The sequence below is a fragment of the Orcinus orca genome, chromosome 3 (assembly GCF_937001465.1).
Source record: "Orcinus orca chromosome 3, mOrcOrc1.1, whole genome shotgun sequence".
NCBI lineage: Eukaryota > Metazoa > Chordata > Mammalia > Artiodactyla > Delphinidae > Orcinus > Orcinus orca.
The window spans coordinates 51,566,823-51,590,144 of record NC_064561.1 but is presented as its reverse complement, the minus strand read 5'-3'; the positions used below and the strand labels follow the sequence as shown (position 1 = coordinate 51,590,144).

General features: G+C 40.3%; 1 long non-coding RNA gene across 1 annotated transcript in view; it reads left to right on the top strand.

Annotated features, from left to right (window-relative positions):
- Nucleotides 1-23,322, top strand: part of LOC117197050 (uncharacterized) — a 465,520-nt gene that overhangs the window by 130,100 nt on the left and 312,098 nt on the right. Inside the window, exon 5 of the long non-coding RNA XR_004477516.2 lies at nucleotides 19,459-19,586. This is a non-coding gene — a long non-coding RNA (uncharacterized LOC117197050). The remainder of the gene's footprint in view (nucleotides 1-19,458; nucleotides 19,587-23,322) is intronic.

Sequence of the window (23,322 nt, the reverse complement as noted above, 5' to 3'; positions counted from 1 at the left end):
CAAGCCAAGAAAAAACAAATTATCCAAATAGGTGGCTTTTGCTGGTGGATGGCAGTATTTGAACATGGTAGGTAGACTGTTAAAAAAAAAAAAAAAGAGAGAGAGAGGAGTCTTAAATCAGGAAGAAGGGAGTGTAGGACTTTGATTTCTTTCTTTGTAAAAAATTATCGTGTCCCCTGACCAGATTTCTATTGGCCTTGATGGTTAGTTGGCTATTTTAGTAGTTCATTGTCTCAGCCTTTAGTAAGAGCCCCTCCTAAATGGGACTCACTATGTCATAACTGTATAAAATATTCATTAAGATGGTGCTTTTAATGGATTTGTTTGGAATGAACTCGAGTGGAGGGAGCCGTCGCTGATTTGTGGAGCGGCAGGACTGTTTCAGGGTTGTGTCTGCCCCAAGCGCTGCCTTGTTCGACAGGGTCCTGTACCTGCCCTCTTTGCCTGCAGGCTCCAATCCGAGAGGAGACAGACCATACTGATGGCGTTTTTCAAGACTAGAAATTGTATTCCTTTTGTAGAAGTGTGTTCCAACTTGGTGTCTTTCATATTGTGTTCAATGGAGGTGTGCTACAGCTTGTCTGAATTATACTTGCCACATACAATTCATCGCCTAGTGTGTGAAGACTTGAACTCCAGAATTAGACAAAATTAGCTTTGAATCCTGACTGTTTTCTACTAGTTGTGTGACCCTCAGGCAGATTTCTTAGTATCTCTGAGCTTCAGCTTCCTCATCTTTTTAATCTAGAACAGAGCTAGTGTTTACTTCATACAGTATTTGAAAATTGAATGAGGATAGTTTGCAAAGTACATAGCCTAGTGCCTAGGACATATTACAAACTTAAAAGCATTAGCCATTCTTCTCTAAGTAGTACACACATCCAACTGCTACAACATATCTGGGGCCACTGGAGGTTTGTATAGAGCTTTCTGCTAGACATATGCCCTTTGGTTCTTTTCTCACATCATCCTTGACAATAGAGCAGGGATAACTGAGCCCCCCTGAAGCAAATGGAACAGTTGTGGACCAGAGAGGTTAAGGGACATGATCAAGATTGCTCTGCAAATTAGTGATAAACCAGACTTGGGAATATAATTGAATATTTTGACTCCTTTATCAGCATTAAGTGCAATCCTTTTTAAAAATCAGATTAGGACCTTTTCTTTTCTCTTTATTTTTTGTAACCAGAGTACATCTGAATCTGAAATCATGCCATTATGACCTCTACTATTTAATTTCTTTGTGCACCTCTGTACTTTTTAGTTCTGAGTAGTCACCTTCTTTCCAACCTTTTGAAATATGGTGACATGAAATAAAAAGTAACAAAGATCTTAACGCTATCTTAACGCTACCAACCTCGCAAAACCTGGAGTGCCTAGGCCCAGCCCCAGAGCCCAGCAAGGATGCTCTCATTTTGTCCCACCCCATTCCATTCCCTCCTGGCTCTGAACACTGTGTATCTGTTAGAGGGACCTGTAATCCATTTGGGGAATGACCTCGGACAAATTACTTCACTTTTTGGGTCACTTTTTCTCTATCCTTAAAGTGGAAAAGATGATTAATTTCTTAATAAGGGAATAATAGTTCCCCATAAAGGTATGGAAGGCATTTGACAATGATCAGCTTTGCCTGTTGCCTTCTGGGACTGGGTGGGACTAGCGTTTTATTTTTATAATCTTCAAATTGAAGTCACAAATAATTTTCATAAGATTGCCGGAATAATGAAACAGCTGTTTCTCAGGGCAGGGGCCAGTGAAGTGGCAGGGATGGAGCAAGCACGTGGGAATGAGCCAGAGGCTGCCTCTGATAGACTATTCCTTGGCGTCTCAGTCCTGGGAGGGAAAAGAGGCTCATCAAGATCCTGATTAAGCAGGGATTGCCAACGGCACTCTTTGTATCCAGGCAAACAAGAGCTACCCCTCCCTTCTCCCTTTTACTCTTAAAACAAAAATCTATCAAGATTTAATCACATTGCTTTATCTCCAGGACCTAACCTCTGAGTGTTCCTGAGAACATTTTGCTTTGTCTCCAGGCGCTCAAACACATGCCTCGATGGGAGTGTGGTCCCTTTAGGGTTTTTACTTGAGTGGAAGAAGCAAAGATTGCTTTTTGTTCCCCTTTGACTCTTTTCTGAATTAACATGAAATTGAAGATGACTGTAGTTAGGGGGAAAGAGAGACAGAGCCAGCGAACCAGAGAGACAGAGCGAGACAGAGAGAGAGAAAGAGAACAATGAGAAGGGAAGCCAGGGAAGGAGGCTTGGAAAGCCAGTTCACAGAGTGTGTCTTGGAACCCGAGGGAAGCTCTGTGTTCATCAAACTGATAGTTTCCTTCCAGTCCATCAGCAAAATGAAAACGCCTCACCCAGCCACATTTAAACCCTCTCATCTAGGTCTCTGAGACCCTTCTCTGGGGAGTGCTCTTAGGAGTGTGAATTCCTCCAAGCTGATGATCTCAGTGTAAGTGCAGATGCTACCACCCACCTGCCTTTGGTCCTCCTTCCGTTGTAACTGTCCTTTCTGGGCACTAGGGCCAAACTGATGCCAGCACAACGGTGACTGCATATGAAATGTGTAATTGAGAAACAACATGGACACTAATGTCTCAGTATTAATTAATGGAATTTGATGTTTGTGACTGTCATATCCAGCAGCCACTTTTTTCAGAAAATTAATTAAACCATGGGTAGGGGTTTGAAAGCTCCCTATACAAGGCTAAGGGCTGATTGGGAACCTTTGGGATTGGGGAAGGGAGCTACATCTTTGGTTTAAGTTGTGTGTGAACTTTGTCTAAAACCGCAGACTTAGATTCCAGTGGTGAGAGAATGGGGAAGCATGTGGGGAAGGGGTCTTTGCCTCCTTTCACCCTTAATTCCTCTTCGCCTTTGCCATTAGATTATTCCTTCCCACATCCTCCCACTGCTATCCCTGCTCTGTGCAGGGGAAATCCACCCATTTGCCTAGTAAGATGATGTGCAGAATAAACAGTGACAAAAGAACTCCATGAGAACAATTTTGATGGGGCTTGCTCGGATGCAGTCACCAGATGGCTTGTGTTAGAAAGGCCTGAATTTCCATATACTGTCCTTCTAAAATGTCCCTCAGTTGCATTCTTGGACCCTGCTTTCTTTTCCTCTTCCTTCCTCCATCTCTTTTCTTTACTATTCCTTTTTTCCTGGTTGAACAGAAGTCATATTCATTTCAAATTTTTTGAATAACACTGTTTTCTGATTAGGAATTGAAATGATACATATTCTCATAAGAGAATCGATTGACAAACGGGAAAGTATGAAAAGAATATGAATTGAGAAATAATAATATTGGAGCGTTAGTGGTGACAAGCTCTGTACTAGGTATTTTACATAAATGAGATCATATATTCTTTTAACAACCATGTGAGAAAGGTACTGTTATTATCTGTGTTTTACAGATGAGAAAACTGAAACAGAGAGGTTACCTAACTTCCCCAAAGTCACATAGCTAGTAAATAGTAGTATAGACTTTGAATCCAGGTGGTCTGACTTCAGAGTCTACTTTCTTATCCATCGTGCTCTGTCTTGCACGGTGCTGTGTCAGCTTCACATCAAGAAAGACAGCTTCAGCTGGGGAGACCTCCAATCACTCAGATTAGTTCTCCTGTGGAACATCTAGTCTGAGGAACTCACCACCCTCCATACTGAGGCTCTGTGCTCCACAGGCTTAGAAGCCTGTGTTTGTTTTTTTTTGTTTTTTTTTTGTGGTACACGGGCCTCTCACTGTTGTGGCCTCTCCCGTTGCGGAGCACGGGCTCCGGACGCGCAGGCTCAGCGGCCATGGCTCACGGGCCCAGCCGCTTCGTGGCATGTGGGATCCTCCCGGACCGGGGCACGAACCCGGATCCCCTGCATTGGCAGGCGGACTCTCAACCACTGCGCCACCAGGGAGGCCCTAGAAGCCTGTTTTTTACAGGGATGAATTAACATTAACTGGTTCTCAGAAACAGCTGTGGTACCAAGAGTATTACGCTTGTTAACTTACAAAGAGCAAGATCACAGTCTAGAAGGACTTACATCTACCTATCAGTACATCCTCATCCTGCAGCAGAATTGCATGGGAAGCTAACCAACAACTGTTGTCTTGCACTGGGTGCCTCGAATCAGTGCATGGGAGTCATTCAGCTGAGTGATCTTTCCAGAATCACCATTCTCCTCTTCCCCTACCTCCCTCATTACAAGAGTAATGGAAACCCTAATGCACCAATGCATGAAGCCAGGGCCATCTCTCCCCTTTATCTCATGACTGACCACTCTCAATTCCGGTAACACATTGTTTCTGTAGACTTGTTTCTACGATCAGTCAGGCTACAGTCAAGTCTTGTTGGTCTGGGAGTCATTCTGTCCTCTGAAGTTGGCATATCTCTGCCCATGTCTGCTAACTGCTAATTTAAAGCTCAAGTCTCAGAGGGCAATTTTTAAAAATTTTATGCAAGTTTATTTTATGTATCACACAATTTTAATGATAAAATTACACCCTTTAACAATATATAATTCAGTGATTTTTAGGAAGTTTACCAGGTTGTGCAGCCACCCTCCTAACACTTTCATCACCCCAATAAGATCCATCATGCCCATTAACAGTTAATCTCTGTTCCCATCCTGGTTTCATAGAAATAAAATCCTGCAATATGAGGTCTTTGTGTCTGGCTTCTTTCAGTTACCATAATGTTTTGGAGATTGATCCATATTGCAGTGTGTATCATTATGCATTCCTTTTTATTAGTGAATAGTGTTTCATTGTATGGGTATGTCATTTTATCTATTCATCTGCTGATGAACATTTGAATTGTTTCCATTTTTTAGCTCTTATGAATAATGCTGCTGTGAACATTCACGTGCAAGTCTTTGTGTGGTCATACGTTTTCATTTCTCTTGGGCAGATATCAATGAGTGGAATTGCTGGGTCATACGGTAGATATACATTTAACTTTTTGAGAAACATCCAAAATATTTTCCCAAGTGGCTCCATCAAATGGCCGTTTTACTGTCCTAATTTCCCAGCTGTTGGGGTATCCATCATGTTAGCTCCCCAGGGCTGAAAATAAAAGGACTAAAAGTGACCCATAATCTCATCCTTATTATTAACATTTTATTGATATATACAAAGTCATTATTTTATGTATAATATTGTAAAATACAAATGTACAAAATTTTATGCATAATGGAGTAAAACTTATATATGTATGTCTGTATTTCATGTCAGTAAAATGATGTATCTATATACAGATATGTATATAAATATTATACAAGAAAATAAACACATACATTTGAGATCACACTATATTAATAATTGAACTTTTTAAACTTATAACTGAATCAGGGTCATTTATCTATATCATTAAATATGGAAATAAATATGATTTTTAATATCTTAATAATAGTTTCCACATGGATATAACATAAGTTTTTTAAACTAGTGTCCTAGTTTTGGACTTTTGGATTGGGTTGTTTTACTTCTAAGTCATAACTTTAAATATGTATACCTTCAATTTTCACTTAAATTTTTATCTGGGCTCTTTCTCATGCATTTTTTGAATACTTATCCCTTTGATTTCTCATGGCCATATGTTCACACCTCGCCAGGTTTTCCCTCTCTGTTGTCTCGTACAATATGAAGTCTGGTCGCTTTGTCCAAGGAATCATTTAGAAAGCAAACTTCTGTTTAGAGTGTGTCTGTTTTCAATAATATCAAAGCTGAAGGGCAATGCAATTTAAAAAACAACCACAAGCAGGGTGAGTTTAGATAATATTTTGGCTGAAATAGTTTACTCCATAGTAGAGTTTTATATAAATCTTATCTGAGGATGGGGAAAGTGAGGTGACTTTTTAAGATTCTCACAGAGAATGTGGACATAGTAAGAATGGTATCTTAATATAAAATACTAAGATGAGATAATGCCTTTAGTGACCTTCTAACACATTGCCACCTGTAAACCAAGCCTTCTAACTTGTAGAATAAATCCTCAGTGGAGGTCTGTTCATGTGACTGTTCAGTTCTCTTTACATGGTCATTGAAGATCCATCATGGTTTCCCAACCTACGTCACACCTTACCCAAACTGGGAAATTATCTCTTCCATCAGAAGAGACTCTTAACCTCCCAATCTTTTTTCCCCCTTTTTCTTTTTTAAATAGCCATTTTATTGAGATACACACATACCAAAATATCACCCTATTAAAATACATACTTCAGTGGTTTTTAGAACATTTATAGAGTTGTGCAACTATCATCACTAATTTTAGAATATTTTCATCACCCCAAAGAGAAACCTAGTAACTCCCTTTTTCCTCTTCCCTCTGGCTCCTGGCAACCACTAATTTGCTCTCTGTTTGTACAGATTTACCTATTTTGGACATTTCTATAAATGGAGTCATACAGTATGTGACCTATTGTTTCTGGCTTCTACCACTTAGCATGTTTTGAAGGTTCATACATATTATAGCATGTATCAGTACTTCATTCCTTTTCTAGGCACAATAATATTTCATTGTATGGCTATACCACCTTTTGTTTATCCATTCATCATTCAGTGATTCTACTTTCCTGGCTATTTGTATAATGCTGCTAGGAATATTTGTATACAAGTTTTTGGTTATAATACTTTATGGGCCAATGGTAGTCCCCATGTTTTTGGATGAGTATCCCAAGGGCATTCCCTTCCTTTTCATATATAAAAATGAAAAAAAAACGAATCTGATAACTGGGATGCCCAAGGATGAGTTCATCAAACTCTTTTTTAAGGCCTTAAAGTCTGTGTAGTCTGATTCTTCCAATAAAATTGGGTCGGGGTTGTTGTTCTTTATGAAAACATGGAATTTGGGCCATAAGAAATTTGGAATCCAATTTTGGCAATAACCAGTGAGCTAGAGAAAGCCTCACAATGGCACTCAGTTTTGGGTTTGGAGAAACTTAGGATACCATGAAGCCTATCTGGATCTAGGTGTGGTCCTTGTTCTTATGTCAGATGCTCTAAATACTGAGCTTGGATTTGGGCAAACTGCAATTTTTTCTGGGCGACCTTATGTCCCTTTAAGACTAAAAGCTTTAGCAAGTGGATGCTGTGAGGAGGCTTGAGAAGGAAAGCAAAGAAGCGAATCATCCACATATTACAACAATGTAGAACCTCTAGGGAACTTTATATCATCCAGATCAGCCTTCAGGATTTGTGAGAAATAAGAAGGACTCTCAGTTAAAATCCCAAGGCATTATTGTCCGGGTGAATTGTTTTTCTTCCCAAGTGAAGGCAAAAAGGTATTGTCTAGCTTCATCAGCTAGAATACTAAAGAATGTACTGCCTAAATCAATTGCAGTAAAGAGTTTGCTTCTAGCGGGAATGAATGTTAGTAATGTATGAGGATTAGGAACAACAGTGTCGGGGGATAACAATGCTGTTTTTTGTGTCAAGGTCCTGGGCAAATCTCCACCCTTGGCCCCTAGGTTTTCTCACAGGTAAAATGGGAGTGTTGTAGGGACTAGTAAAAGGGATAGTGAGGCCTTGTGACTTGTAATATTCTGTTACGAGTTTTATGCCCTGAAGGGCTTCTTCACCCATAGGGCATTGATTAATTCTGGGGAGACATTTTGAGGGATCTATTTGAATCTTGTTGGGTGTGCTGTGAATTTGCCAATATCAGTTGGAGATTTTGCCCATAAGGAGGGTGGTAGCTGATTGAATAGGGACAAATGATTAATGCTTCCAGAATCATCTCTAGTACCATCAGAAATGAAGCAGATAAGATTGCAAAGGATCATTTAATTCACCTGCTTGGCTGCTTTGATGACTGCTGTCAAATTCTAGAATAATCTCCCCTTTTGGGAAGAAAAAATTCCAGCATGGTACTTCTCTAAGAAGTCTCCGCCTAATAAGTGGATAAGAGCTGAGGAACTAAAAAGAAAAGGGTATGGATCCTTCAGAGGTTCTAAGCAAAACTGAATAGGTACAGAGACAGGAATCTTTTGAGGTTCATTAGCGATCCCCACTAGTTGAACTGTAGTACTGCGAGGCAGGGACTGCTTTATAGCAGTGGGGTTGAGCATCAAGAGTGTGGCTCCAGTGTCAGTTAGGACTGGAAGAGATTCGTCCCCAATCTGTGTAAGTGCTTCTCAAGTTTATAAAAAGGAAGGAATGGGAAGAGCTCCTGTAGTTCCTTGGAGCCCTGTCATTGAGAATTGGGAGGACATTGGAAAGGATGGTTAGAAGGGCTGAAGTTGCCTAAAGTGCTTAAATTTGTGGCACTCTTTTCAAATGTGCTGGCTCTTTGCAATAATATCAGAAACTAAGAAGCTTTTGATTTCATTTAGGAGCCTTCACTTGCTGAGGCTGAAGGTTAAGAATTTTAGTAATCTTCCTTTTAAGTGGCTCTAGTGTGAGAGAGCTGGTTTGCCAGACTAACTAAATCTGGGGTAAAGATAGTTTCCAGTTCCACCCTGGTCCATTTCACTTGATGGGAAAAGTTCCCGTTCAGCCCATTAATAAATACCGAGTTAAAAACTACTTGGATAGAATCAACATATGAAAGAAGACCAGATTTTTTTTTTAATTATCCAAAGTCAAGTGTAATAGTTACGAACAAGCTTATCAGATTTTTGTGTGCAGACCTGAATTTTGTTCCAATCAATAGGCTTTGGAAAAGCTTTAGGAATTGTCTAATGAAGTTGCCTAGTGATTGCCTGAGTCTGACTATGTAATAAGTTAACAGGCTGGTCTACTGGTTGTAATCCTAGAGGCCTTTCAGGATTTTCCCAGTTAGCAGTTTTCATCCATGCCGGTCCTGGCCTTCACCAACTAGCTGATATAAGTCAGAGAAACAGGTTGGTAATCTGTGAGGATCCTTGATTACTTTGGGAAAATCTTTCTAATTTTAAAGGGACAGGTTATGATAGGTTCAGAGGAAAAGAGGGTGGGAGAGTTTCAGAGAAAAGGGGAAGTTTGGTGAGAGAATTAATATGGGGGAACTGAGGGTATAAAGGAGGTGGGTGGTGTAGGAAGGAAGGAGGAAGATGGCATAGGAGGCAGAGCCTGAGATAAAGGAGCTGGGGAGAAAGAGCATGAGGCTTTGGAAGCCATTTTATTTTTCTTTAAATGTTTGTTTGCCCTAGTTAACCTGAAAATCTTATTTTGCAGAGAGGCATTCCATGCAGTTGTGGAAATTTTAGAGCTATAGTTGTCCAGGTTGGTTTTAAGAAAAGTTAAGTTTGGGGATTTCAAAAGTTCCCCATAGTAACCATTGATATTCTTAATCGCCTTTGGTAAACTTGGTCCATTTAGTTAGAAATGCACATGAGGAAGGACCATGGTCTTTTAAATATAAAATCAACTGGAGCCCTTGTGGGGAGGGTGCGCCCTCAAAATATTTAGATAATTGGTATTCCATTTCTCAGAGGTTTTTCTCTAGAATAAGGGAATAATTTTCGAACAGCCTAAACAGCTCAAATAGTTCAAACAACCTGCAGGTCTAATACCAGCCATTTCTTGTCTGATCGCCAAGGAGCCAGGCCAAAGGCTACTCAGTACAGCTCTAAGGGTACAGTCTAATTCTGGAGGAATCAAGGCAAAGACTTAAAGCACAGTTCCACTAGAACAGGCCAATCCTGAAGGAGTCAGGCTGAAAGTTTAATAGGGCAGTGCCAGTAGACCAACCCATTTTCCAAAAGGAATGGGGTGAAGGCTAGCCAGTTCCAGGAGGAATGGCCTGATTTTTAAAATGTGTCAAATGAATACTCACATATGTAATGAAGCCTTAAACAGGAAGGACAAAGCCTTAAAACAGATCCTGAAGAAAACGTCAAGAGCTTCAAAACACAAGGAGACAAGCTAGGATACAGGAGAAAGACTTATCCTCAAACTCCAGGGTCAGCAAGAGGCAGTGAGCAGCAGTGGACTCGATATGACTACTTCACCTGTTGGCTCACCAGCTTCAGAATCAGTGAGGGTCTTCTCTGGATCCTGGTATGAGTCACCAAAATGCTGATCTAAAACAAATAGACTTTCAGTTATTTCTTCAGCAAAAGTGAGTTTACTTGCAAGTACCAAAGAGGGTCTGCAACCATGGCAAGCTACATGCAAGTCCCTACACAGCAAGGGGAGAAAAACTCTTTCAAACGGGGGAAAAGGAAGTTGGGAAGGCTGTAGTTAACAAATAGTCAATTGAGGAATTGAGAATTTGAAGTATAGTGGCTTTTCACTGGCTGAGTTGTGACGGTCTCTCATTGGGTAAGCTCTTTTTTTTTTTTTAACATCTTTATTGGAGTATAATTGCTTTACAATGGTGTGTTAGTTTCTGCTTTATAACAAAGTGAATCAGTTATACATATACGTATGTTCCCATATCTCTTCCCGCTTGCGTCTCCCTCCCTCCCACCCTCCCTATCCCACCTCTGTAGGTGGTCACAAACCACCTAGCTGATCTCCCTGTGCTATGCGGCTACTTCCCCCTAGCTATCTATTTTACATTTGGTACTGTATATATGTCCATGCCACTCTCTCACTTTGTCACAGGACACAGACCTACTAGAGCATGGACTTGAGGATATGGGGAGGGGGAAGGGTAAGCTAGGTAAGCTCTTGACAAGCAAGAAGAGGAAGTCTTTCTTCTTTCTCTTGGGCTCTGCTATCATCATAGGGCATGAGAGCTCCCCCTTCTGGCCCCCAGACTCTGTTTTAATAGAGGCTTCTGTTTATTAATTTTTATACTGGGATATTTAAATTTTAAAGGAGAATCAACTTAAAGTGAATTAATCTCTAAATTATAAGAATATCACCAAAAGCATACTATCCAATTTTTTTTCAATTAATTAATTAATTTTTGGCTGCGTTGGGTCTTCGTTGCTGCACGTGGGCTTTCTCTAGTTGTGGTGAGCGGGGACCACTTGTCATTGAGGTGCGTGGGCTTCTCATCATGGTGGCTTCTCTTGTTGTGGAGCATGGGCTCTAGGTGCACGGGCTTCAGTAGTTGTGGCTCGTGGGCTCTAGAATACAGGCTCGGTAGTTGTGGCACACGGGCTTAGTTGCTCTGTGACATGTGGGATCTTCCTGGACCAGGGATCGAACCCATGTCCCCTGCACTGGCAGGTGGATTCTCAACCACTGCACCACCAGGGAAGTCCCAAAATCCAATTTCTTAAATGTGCAAAAGATTTGAGAAACACTTCACCAAAGAAGGTACACAGATGGTAAAAAAGCATATGAGAAGATCCTCAATATTAGTCATTAGAGAATTGCATTAAAACCATGATGAGATATCACTACATACCTATTAGAATCGCTAAAGCGAAGCACCTTGACAATATCAAGTGCTGGAAAGGATGTGGAACAACTGGAACTCTTGCATGTTGTTGGCAGAAATGCAGAATATTACAGTCACTTTGGAAAATGGTTGGGCAGTTTCACATAAAGTTAAATGTAAACTTACAGTACGACGCAGCAATTCTATTCCTAGGGATTTACATGAGTGAAATAAAAATCTTATGTTCCCCAAAACTCTATATACCAATGTTTATAGCAGCTATTCATAGTCATCAAAAACTGGAAACAATTCAAATGTCCCTCAACTGGTAAATGGATTAACAATCCATGGAACATCCATGCAATGGAATATTAATCATCAGTAAAGAGGAGTAGACTACTGTTACTCAAAAAACATGGCTGAATTTATTTTTTATTACATTAGTTTCAGGTGTATAGCATTATAATTTGACATTTGCATACACTACGAAGTGATCACCACCATAAGTCTAGTTGCCATCCAGTCCATCACCATACAGTTGGGCCCCTCCACCCATTGTGTCCATCCCCTCCCAAACATGAATGAATTTCAAATGCATTATGCTGAATGAAACAAGCCAGACTCAAAGAGAGATATATTTTATGATTGCATTTTATATGACATTATGGAGAAAGCCAAATTAATAGAGACAGAGAATAGTCCGTGGTTGGTAGGAGTTAGGGGCAGGTGACAACAAAGGAATAGCATGAGGGACTTTTTTGGGATGGGATGGAAGTGCTCTGTATTTTGATTGTACTAGGGCTTATACAACTGTATGTCACAGAGGGTGTATTTTAATATATGCAAATTGAAAAGTAATTATTTAAAAAATAATATCACTAAAGATCTTTTTGGGGAGAGATGGGATATGAAGCCTGAAGCTTCATGGATTATAGGACAGGTGAGTTGGGTTGGGTGTGGCTCTACGACCAAGTAGTTGCAGTGAATTATATGTTGCCAGTGGTGAGAGCTGGTGAATAGTGACTTAACTCTTTAGGACATCAAAGAGAGCTTAGGAATGTCAGGAAGAAGTGTGGCCAGTGAAACAAATTATCTTTCAGAATAGATTGAGGTCATGAGTAGCTATTTCAATTGTGAATTGTTTGAGGAGAAAGGGACCAACACTAGATTGCTTCTTGTGCAGAAGATGTGGAAGGAAAAAAATGACATGAAGAATAGGATGAAAATGTTCCTCCCTGAATGATTATCAGCAGTAGCATTAGAGATTCCAAAGAACTCAGTGGTTCTCATTGAAAATCTAACACAAGCCTCTTTGTAGAGTGCTTGGTCTGTGAAGGAAGCTTTCTAGGAATTTCTTTAGCTAAGCATCCAAGGGAGTCAGAGAGACCTAGATGAATGTCAGCTCTGTCATTTATAAGCCTAGATCCCTTGGAAAAATCACTGTGCTTCTCTGATCTTCGATTTTTCCATCTATAAAGCAGGGTTGACAATAGCATGTATCTTTCAGAATTGAGAAAATTAAATGAGATAATGCATGTATAGCATTAAGCACAATGCCTCACAGATAAGAAGCACTCAATAACTTGTAGTGAGACTTACGTTGCTGCCTGATTTCCGGAGCCTGCATGTGTTTATTTTTGCCAGGTTCATACTTGTATTTAATTTTTTTTCTTGTCACCATCTCACCAGCAGGAGATCATCAAGTGTCAGTAGCATCATCTTGCTGCCTAGAGTATAGAGTGAATTTGAAGAGAGACATCCTATTCCCAGAAACACAGAATCTTTTATGCTCAATACAAAGAGCCTTCAAAAGTAAGAGCTGTGACTTCCTCTGTCCAGAACTGGTTAACCTGTTGAGATATTTGGTAGATGAATTCTGTGCCACGCTCTCTTGTATACTGAGCACCAGACTGGGAGGCAGCAGCTGCTCTCCATGCTCTCCTTCCAACACAGAAAACCAATCTCCGGGCACCAGGGGAGACTGTAAAAAAGGAAAAAAAATGCAAATGTCCAACATTGATTAGTTTTGCCAGCTGCTCTTGTTTAGAATCAGTGGATTGACCACTTTAACTGTGAAGTCCATTGGATACTCGTAGGGTTTTTTTGTTTGCTTTGATTTGTTTTAGAAATTGTATTAAAAAATAATCCTTTGCAGGTCAAACCTGTCAAAGAAGTTGACATATGGAAGGAGGGTTTAAATAAACAGAAGAAAGAGATAATAGACCTCTATTGGATTGTTTCTGAAAATATGTTTGACCTTGGGGAGGGTCTGATTCTTTTAAACATGGGATTGCAAAGTCAAATACTTTCAGAGGCCAGGCTAGTTATATAAATGAGTGAGGAAGTATCTAGATATAAGGCAATAGGGAGTGGTGTTGGGTTTGGGCCCATTTTTTTATTTTCCTACTATTATGAGACCTTTGAATACAAAGTCATTTCACTTTTTTCCTCAACTCTACTTATGGGGGGTGGGAATAGGGAGTGTGTGATGAGAAATGACAACTTACATAGCTTCAGAGATGTGGAAGGATCTGGGCTCCCATCTTGGTCATGCAGTGGACTGAGGAAGTTCATGCCACATCTGAATTGAACAGCTTTACTCAGCACCAGCCGAATACTGTTGGGCAAGAATGTGAGCCCAGAATTGCTAAGTAGTTAGTTATTCAAGAGACACCCCATATCTTGATTTTGATGTGATTTCTGTAAATCACATCAAAATCCTTATAATTTTAATGCTGTCAATTTGTCCCATTTTGGAAGATAATGGTGTGAATCAAATACAACATGTCTCTGTGTTAGTATTAGTCGGTGGCTATCAGTTTGGACCTCTGCTTTGGACCTCAGTTTGACAACTTCTGTGGAGTATAGTACTACTTTTGATAGATGGAGATCCATGATAGAAACAAGGTGAATTATGTTAGAAATAATCTCTTATTGATCTTTAAAAGATTACAATTTAAAATGGTATTGTGAAATGTGCAGTGATTAATTAGAGCCTTATTCTAAAAGCAAAAGATGGGAAATAGACTAAATATCCAGTAATAGGGAATGGATACATGAATTATATTACATCCAAACAATACTATGTAGCTATTAAAAATGAGGCAGTTCTATAGTAGTAATATGGAACCTATGCTATGATGTATCATTAAGTCAAAAAGCCAAGTGCAGAAAATTGTGTATAGCATGCCACAGTTGTAGTTTTTTAAAAGTGTGATGTATTTATCTATCATCCATCTATCTATACTTGCATATCTGTATCTCTGGGAACTAGAGGGAGCCTGGGGGACTAGAAGACAGGGATGTGGGGAGACTTACTTTTCCTTTTGTGTGTATTTGGTAATAGTTGAATTTTTTTCCAAATGTACATATTCCTCGTTCAAAATAAATGTAATTTAAAAAAATTAGCTTAAAAAATCCACTAATTCGTAGGACATAGCCTCTTCCAAAAAGGCAGAGTAAGGGGCTTCCCTGGTGGCGCAGTGGTTGAGAGTCTGCCTGCCGATGCAGGGGACATGGGTTCGTGCCCCCGTCGGGGAAGATCCCACATGCCGCGGAGCGGCTAGGCCCGTGAGCCATGGCCGCTGAGCCTGCGCGTCTGGAGCCTGTTGCTCTGCAATGGGAGAGGCCACAACAGTGAGGGGCCCACATACCAAAAAGGCAGAGTAAGAATGGGTTGTCATAATAGTAGAGATGATGGACATTTTTTCAGGAAAAGTCATGGTTAACAAATGAATTTATTTACAAAACATAGAATCACAAACATAGAAAACAAACTTACAGTTACCAGAGGGGATAGTGGGGGTGGGGTGAGAGATAAATTGGGAGTTTGGGATTAACATATACACACTACAATAGATAAACAACAAGGACCTGCTGTATAGCACAGGGAACTATACTCAGTATCTTATAAATGGACAAGAATCTGAAAAATAGATATATTTTAAAAAAGGTTATGGCTCGTACGTGCTTCATTGTCTTTCCACCACTTACTTCTGAGAGACAATGATATTGGCTGTAATGGATGGTTGTAAACTCTAATATGAAACAGAATGTAATAAGAAATTTTTAATTTTCCTTATCAGACTAAACAGCATCCTACTAGCAAAGGCCCAGATAGAATCTGTGGCAGTTCAAGTGCATGGAACTTGCAGCTGGCTTGTCCTACCACACTTGCATCTACATTATTTTCTTTGGGATGTGTTCATATCCTTAGAAATGTTCCTGCTCTGCCTGTTGGCTTCCCCCTTCCTTGTCTTGGTCCTGAGTTTGGCTTACTTTGGAGCAGGACTAGTGTCAGCTCTTGACTTAACTGACTGAGGTAGTGTTTTCTAGCGTATCCTTGGGCTCTGTTGTGAATATGCACCTCTTGTGTGGAAAGGAGTGAGATAATGATTGGACTTACTTCATTTTATTTCCCTCAACCTTTATATTTAGCTAGATAAGTATGGATATAAATAGGAATAAAGACATAGATATACATATGTCTGAAAGAATATAATAAAAACTAACAATGGTGATTGCCTCTGGGGAGAAAGCCTGATAAGTGTTCTTTTTATGCCCAATAAGCAGATTGTGGAATTGACAAAGTGCATTTCCAGTATCATAGATGGTGTATTTGAGATGAGGAAAGAAGGAGAAATGAATTAGCTTGAGTTATTTAAACTATACTGTCTGAGGAAAACAGAAAAAAAAATTTCTAATAAATTAGAGGAAAGTTAGATAATTCTATAAATAACATTGAGACTTTTGGCTAACCATCTAAAGAAATGTATATCCTATCCCTACCTCAGTCCTTTTACCAAAACATATTTGTAGAGGACAGACTTTAGAGTAGTCCTCAGGATCCCCACCTCCTGGTATTCACACCTTTGTGTTATCCCTTGGAGTGTGGGAAGGATCAGTGACTTTCTTCTAACCACTGGAATGTGACTAAGGTGACAGTTTGTACGTGAATACCTAATAGTGTAATGCCTCTCTTGCTAGACTCTCTGTCTCTCTCTGGCTTTGATCAAGCAGGATGCCATGAATTGTATGGCATCAGGAAATGAATTTGAGCAACACTCTGAAGGAGCTTGGCAGTGGATCCTTCCCCAGTTGAGCTTCTGATGAGAACATAGTTCTGGCCAAGATCTTGATTATAAGCTGTGAAACCCTAAGCAAAGGATCCAGTTAAACAGTGCCAACTCCTGATCCACAGAAACTGTGACTTAAGAAGTGTGTATTGTTTTAAGCTGATAAGTTTGTGATAATTTGTGATGTAGCAATGAAAAACTAACACAGTTCCATATGCATTAATGAATTAATTGTAAAAAAAAAAAAAAAAAAAAAACCAACTATACAAATCACTAAAAGAAAATGCAGCAGAATGCTTTTGTAATCTTGACATACAAAAGACATTTTTAAAGAAGAAATGAATACCAAAACCACACACCAAAGAAGACTGACAAATTTGACTACATAAAATGTTTAAAATTCTATATGGAAAAAAAACTATGCTATACGTGCATTTCCTTAATTCTTCAATGTCTGCAAATAAAGAAACAAAACCAAGAACCAAAAGAAAAATGAGCTGAGAATGTTAACAGTAGGTTCAAAGAAAAAGAAATAAATGTCTTTAACATTCAACAAAATGCTCAGTCTTACTAACAATTAAAGAAACAGAAATGTTCGAAAATGAGATTTCATTTTTCACTTAACAGATTCACATATATATAAAACTTGATAATACTGGGGAAACAGACACTCATGTTATTGCTTGGAATGTAAATTGGTGCAGCCTTTTTGGCAATAGAAATAAAAATTTATAGCATACCTACACTTGTACACTTGCCAGTCTGCTTGTATGAAGTCATTCGATAGTCATGCCCACACATTTGTATGGTGACTTGTAAATAGCAAAAACTAGAAATAAGCAAAATGTTCATTGGTAGAAGACCTGTTAAGCAAACTCAGGGATAGCTTGCTGTGGAAAAAAATTTTTTTTTCTGTCTATAAGTCATGATAAGGAATGACTTACAAGCTCTCCTTGAGGGCAGGGACCATATACCATTCGTCTTTGTCTCCTTTCAGCCTAGGATGGTGCTTGGCACATAATAGGAGGGGAGCAAATAGTGTTTGATGAACGAATGCATGAATGCATACTGGTACATGCATACAGCTGAGTAGTGTCTGGGGTTAAACATTAAATGTGAGTGCGTTTTTAAAAAGTGTTTAAATGTGTAAAAGATGAAAGCAGGAGTTAACTAGAGACTCTGAGGCATTATGTGATGCTTTTGAATCCTGATCTTTTGCACACTGAGACCATGTCTGGAACCACCAGGGAAGCTAAATGATCTCTTTGAAGGCTTTGCTAGAGTGGGTTTGGGAGCTACAGGGAGGAGGAATTTAGTTATAAAAATGAGAGGAGAAGCTTCCTTAGTAACACCCTGCCCCAGAGGTCACTCTCCAGCCACCTCTAGTCTCCCAGTCCCTTTAATTCTGCTTATAGTCCAGACCACGCCCCAAGGCACATGATTAACAGCCCTCACACCACCCTCTCCCCACTGCCTCTAAATGCGGCCACGCTACCACTCACCTAAACCCGACAGAAAAAAATACAGTCCTGTCACAATCTTGTGGCAAGCTAGATCTCCCAGCATTAAATCACCATTAAGGGCCTCTGTGAATTTGATAGCAGCTTTAGGGTATTTTTTTTTCCGTTTTTCTTCCATTTAGAACTCAGCTAAAGCTTTCCTGTTGTGGGAGGGGCATGCTATAAAGACAAACCGTCCACTACCCTGTCCTCCACAGGTACACTCAAACCATAATCATTGCAAGAGGGGAGAAGGGCAGAGGACTCGCTAGCAAAGCCCCTTTCAAGCAGAGCAGCCTCTGCGTGCTGAGCTGTTGGCAGAGGTGGAGAGTGTGCTGTCCGCATGTGGCCTCTGCACAGACGTTTGTGAAATGCTTTTGCACATAGGTATCTCATTGGCTCCTAACAGGAATCTTGCTAGAAGAAGTATTTATTATACCTGTTTTAAAGATAAGGAAACCAAGGTCCAAGGCCTGGACTAGTTAATAAGACCCCAGGACTGAACACAGGACCTCTGACTTGTTAACTGGAGATTCTGAGAAACTTCAGCTATTTGCCTAATGATTTGTTGTTTCTGAAGCCTTCCCCAGACATGTCAGGCTCTGACGGTAGACAGCCTAGGTTCACATCTTGGCTCTGCCAGTTACTACCTGGATGACCTTGAGAAAGTTACTTACTTACCTCTCTAACTGCTATCTAGCGCCACAATAATGTTGCTAAACAAACAACTACGGGTCTTCAGTGACATGCAATAATAAACATTTAGCTTTGCTCAAGAATCCAGAGATTGGTTGAGTGATTCTGCTGATCAGGGCTGGGCTCACTTACGCATCTCTGGTCAGCTGGCGGGTCAGCTGGGAGTTGGCTTGTCAGCTAGCATGACTCCACTCTGCTCCATGTGCCTCTCATGATACAGCCGGCTTGTCCAGGTTACTGCACATGAAAAAGGTTTTAAGAGAGAGGCAGTGGAAGCAGGCAAGCCCTCTTAAAGCATAAGTTCAGAACTGGCACATCATCACTTCTGCACAGTTATTTGGACCAAAACAAGTCACAAGACCAGCCTAGATCCATGGGATGGGGAAGTAGCCTCCATCCTTTGATGAGAGAAGCCACAAAGTCACCTAACACATGAAGTCACCTAACAAAGTCCCCTAACACAGCCACAAAGTCACCTAACACAGCCACAAAGTCACCTAACACAGCTACAAAGTCACCTAATACACCTAATTTTGCATTTGCTCTGCATAGAGGGAGACCGTTAAATGGCACCATCAGTGTAACTGATCTCCTAAAATCCCTGAGCTCTTTGATTTTGGCATTTTAGGAATAGAGGTTAAAATAGCATCCATTGCACAGGGACATTGTGAGGATAAAATTAGGCATTGTGTGAAAAGTGCTATATTATGTGCTAGGATGAGGGGCAGAAACTTAGAAGGCTCCTGAATCCTGATGTCTTCGTGAGGGGTTGCCATACCAGCCCTGGACTGGCCACCTCCAGACTTCTTCCACTTGAGAGAATAAACCTTATGTGTTTAAATCATTTGGGTTTTTTTTTTTTTTTTTTTTTTTTGTCACATGGAGCCAAATCCAATCCTAACTGATTTGTTTCTCCTCCACCATTCAGGCATAACAGCAGATGTTATTTGATGAACACACTGGAGACAAGACATGAGTCTTTGAGTAAGGCGTCGGAGAGGGGCAGCCCTAGTAGTTCCTGACCTGTACATTTCCACGTCGGTGTCACATGATCACGTGAGTAATTGTATCAGGGCCAAAGGCCTCTGTCTATTGGCTGAACACACCACTGGCCGTGAAGTGGCCTGGCCTGAGAGCTCTGCCCAGTGGCGGGGCTCTGTACTGGGTGATGACTAAATGACTAGGTCAGTCCCTCTCATTCATGTTTTGAATTTGAGACACACAGAGGGCAGTAGAAAGAAGCTGGGAGAGCAGCAGAGGCTGAGAGAAGCTGCCTTATGAATGTCAGTCACTGGAGTGTCTGACTCCCTCACCCGGAGCGGTATTGCATGTTTGAACAGTGAGCAGGAGGTTCAGTTCTCTGTGAGTTCCGGCTGCATTGGTCCTGAGACCTTTCCTTTCTTCTTTGTGTGCCCTTATGGCATGGCATAAAAGTAGAGCCTAACACAGTGTGTGCTTCTCTGTGTTCTAGATTGTACCTACAGATGATTTTTTAAATGGTACTTACTTTTCGCTGTCAGTTAACAGTGTATCATGACCATCTTCCCAGGCTGTTAAACATTCTTTCCTAACAGCATGTGAACTAGTGTAGAGTACAAGTGTCTGTTGCTATCCAAAGGTAGAGTGTTCCTGTGAAACCTTCCATAAGACAAAATGGTGTAAAGTGAAAAAGAACACATCTTGCTAACGGATGCACAAAATAAAACGAGATAAAGCACAGATGCTCGCACAGTTTTAAGCTATGGTAGCTTGATGCTGAGATGCTGAATGTGGTTCCTGGGGAAAGATCTTGGGGGCGCCGTTCTTGCTGCTTCGGGTGTGTGCTGCCTCTAAAACTGCTCACTGCAAAAGCAAGGCTGAATGCTATTTTCACTTTGCATCTTTTTTCATAAAAGTGAACGTACTCTTTGGATTTCTTTCATTGAGCAAAAACAGGTAATGTTGGTCTTCCTAAAAAGAGAAGTGGTGTAAAGCGAATTTTTGAAAAGCAGGGGATACCTGGATTCTGTTGTATGAATTATTCCCCTAATGTTGGATACTTATTAGGTCATGAACTGTTGTTTTGTTTGTGTGTGTGTTTTGCTTTTATATACGGCATCAAACTCAACATCTTTGAAACGAAATGTTTGTATACATCTGTGATATTTTTATAGGTAGGAGTTCGACAGGAGGATATTTGGTAAGAAGGGAAATGTTTAAACCAAGGATCTGGCATGAAATAAGCACAGATTTGTGAACTAGAAAAACACAAGGCCTTTTATCAAATAATCAAAATTTGCTCGTGTTGGCCAGATGGGAGGAGACAGTGGCTGAATTATCGATAGATTTGAACGCTACGTTAAGGCATGGCCCTTACTGAGGGTTTTTGTTTTGTTTTTTTTCATAAGTGGAAAACCTGGAGTATCTCAAGGTGAATCTCTTTATCCCCTGCAGGGCTAGTGTTGTGTTACAGAGAGGGTCAGCAGAGGGTAATTTGGCCCATTTCACATTAGTGTGATCGGTATTAAAAGAACAACAAAACAAATCCTTCTATATATTGTATTGTGCTTTGTTAAAAAAAAAAAAAAAGAAATACTATGCTTTTAAGGGTATTTATCAGTATAGATATAGTCTTACAACATATCATGTCCTAAGTAGAGAGAACTCTGTTTTGGATTTAATACCACCACTTCCACCATTTCCAATACCACCACTTCTATTTGTGTCAACCTTCAGAACAATTTTATTAAAAACATATGTAGTATTTCACTGGATTTGGAAAAAAGCATAGCTCAAGCAGAAGATACCCTGCCCGTTTTACAGATGAAGGAACTGAGGTTAGGTGATTTAATGAAATAGAATGTCAGAGCTGGAATACCAGAACTTGACTTTTCAAGGTCACCTGAGTTCATCCCTGTTTTTCTGGTGGTGACAGTGAGGCTTAGCTATTAACCATCAGCACACAGCTCTTATATAAAAGAGGTAGGCCTGCACCCCCTTTTGATTTCACATCCCGTTTTCTTTTCCCCCTCACCCTGAAGTCATCCAGCCAACCAGCAGCAGAGTCTGGATGAAAAGCCAGGTAGACTGATTCCAGGTTCAGTGCTTTTTCCAGTAAATTAGTGGAAATAGTCTTGTCCCACTTTCCTTCCTCAAGAAATTCTTAAATGTTAATATGCACAAGAATCATCCAGGGGGTTCTTAAACATGAATATTTCCTAGGCCCCATCCCAGGTACTCTGTTTCAGTAGTCCTGGGGTTAGACCCAGGTATATGGATTTTTAACAAACTCTTCAGATGATTATTAGGAAAGGGGTACACAGAGCAGACTTTAAGAAACACTGTCTGTCCAATTTCGAGCTTGAAATCTGCTTTGTCTTCTCTTCAAGCATGCCTGCTCTTAGAAAAGTGACTCCAGCCCCGCCTTGTAGTAACCCCTTATCAGTTCTGTGTGTTTTGCAAACTGCATTTGCTCTTCATTTATGGACAAACCAGGTCAGCACTGCCAGGCCAATAAGAGCTGGATTTTCCCTGGCCTCATGCATCAGTGACATATTTGCCAACATCAGCCCAGTTCCAACATCCCTGCAATCGGCGATGGTTGATGATGATTCAGGATACACATGACTTGATTTGTGGAGAGCCGGCTAAGCTTTCAGGGAAGTCAATAAGAAAAATCTCATTTTGATCTGCAGATTGGGCTCATTTGATTTGGAAGTCACTGGTGGCAAAAGAAATATGGGGCCCAGGGATGTCTCTTCAAGCCCCTCTCTGGCTGTAATCACCCCTGAGAAGCAGTTTTCTCTATCTGCCACCTCCTCCCCTCCTCTCTCCATAGATTCAATGTGTCAGTGATGGAGGAAAAAAAAAGCAACAAATGCTCTCAGACTTTCTGGATGATTCTTCTTTCTCACTGTGTACAGAGGAGGAAGGGTCAAAACAGCACCGTAAACCATTCGCACAAACTATTTGCTGCATGGCTCCCAGGAAACCCATGTGGCCTTTGTGACTTCTTACATAGGTCTGTGACTTTCAGCTTAAAGAGGTCAGAGAGGAAAAAAATAAATGCATCATTATGCCTTGTGAAGTAGCTCTTGGGTCTGGGTGCTCCATGGGCTCATGTGATGTCAAAATGGTTAAGTTTACCTCCTAAGTATCTCTTGACTGTGATGAGATCTATTTATTCCCCCCACGCCCACCATTACCCTAGTGTTTGCTGTAGATTCTACAATATCCTCCTTTCTAGTTCCCCTGCTTCCTACCTTTTTCCATCAAATTTATTATCCATGAAGCAGCCTGAGTGATCATCAGATCCCACCCCTCATTATAGCCCTTTGGTGGCTTTGCATTGTCCTAAAGATATAGTCTAAATCTGTGCTATCCAGTGCAGTAGCCACTAGCCACGTGTGACTGTTGAGTAGTTAAGATGTGATGAGTCTGAATTGAGATGAGCTATAAATGTGAACATCAGATTTCAAAGATTTAGGAGAAAAAAAAGAATGTAAAGTATCTTATAATTTTCTATTGATTACATGTTGAAATAATATTTTAACTATACTGGGTTAACTGGGTTAACTAAAATATATTAATATTACCTTTAACTTCAGATGTTTCTTTTACTTTTTAAAATATGGCTGCTAGAATATTGAAAATTACATCCATGGCTCACACTATATTATATATCTTGGACAGTGCTGATCTAAACTCTTGAACATGGCTTGCCGTCATCTTGCTCCATTCCCTTCTCACATCCTCTGTTTTGGCTATATGAATTTCCTTTGATCTCTTGAATTAATTACTCATCCTTTTGTTT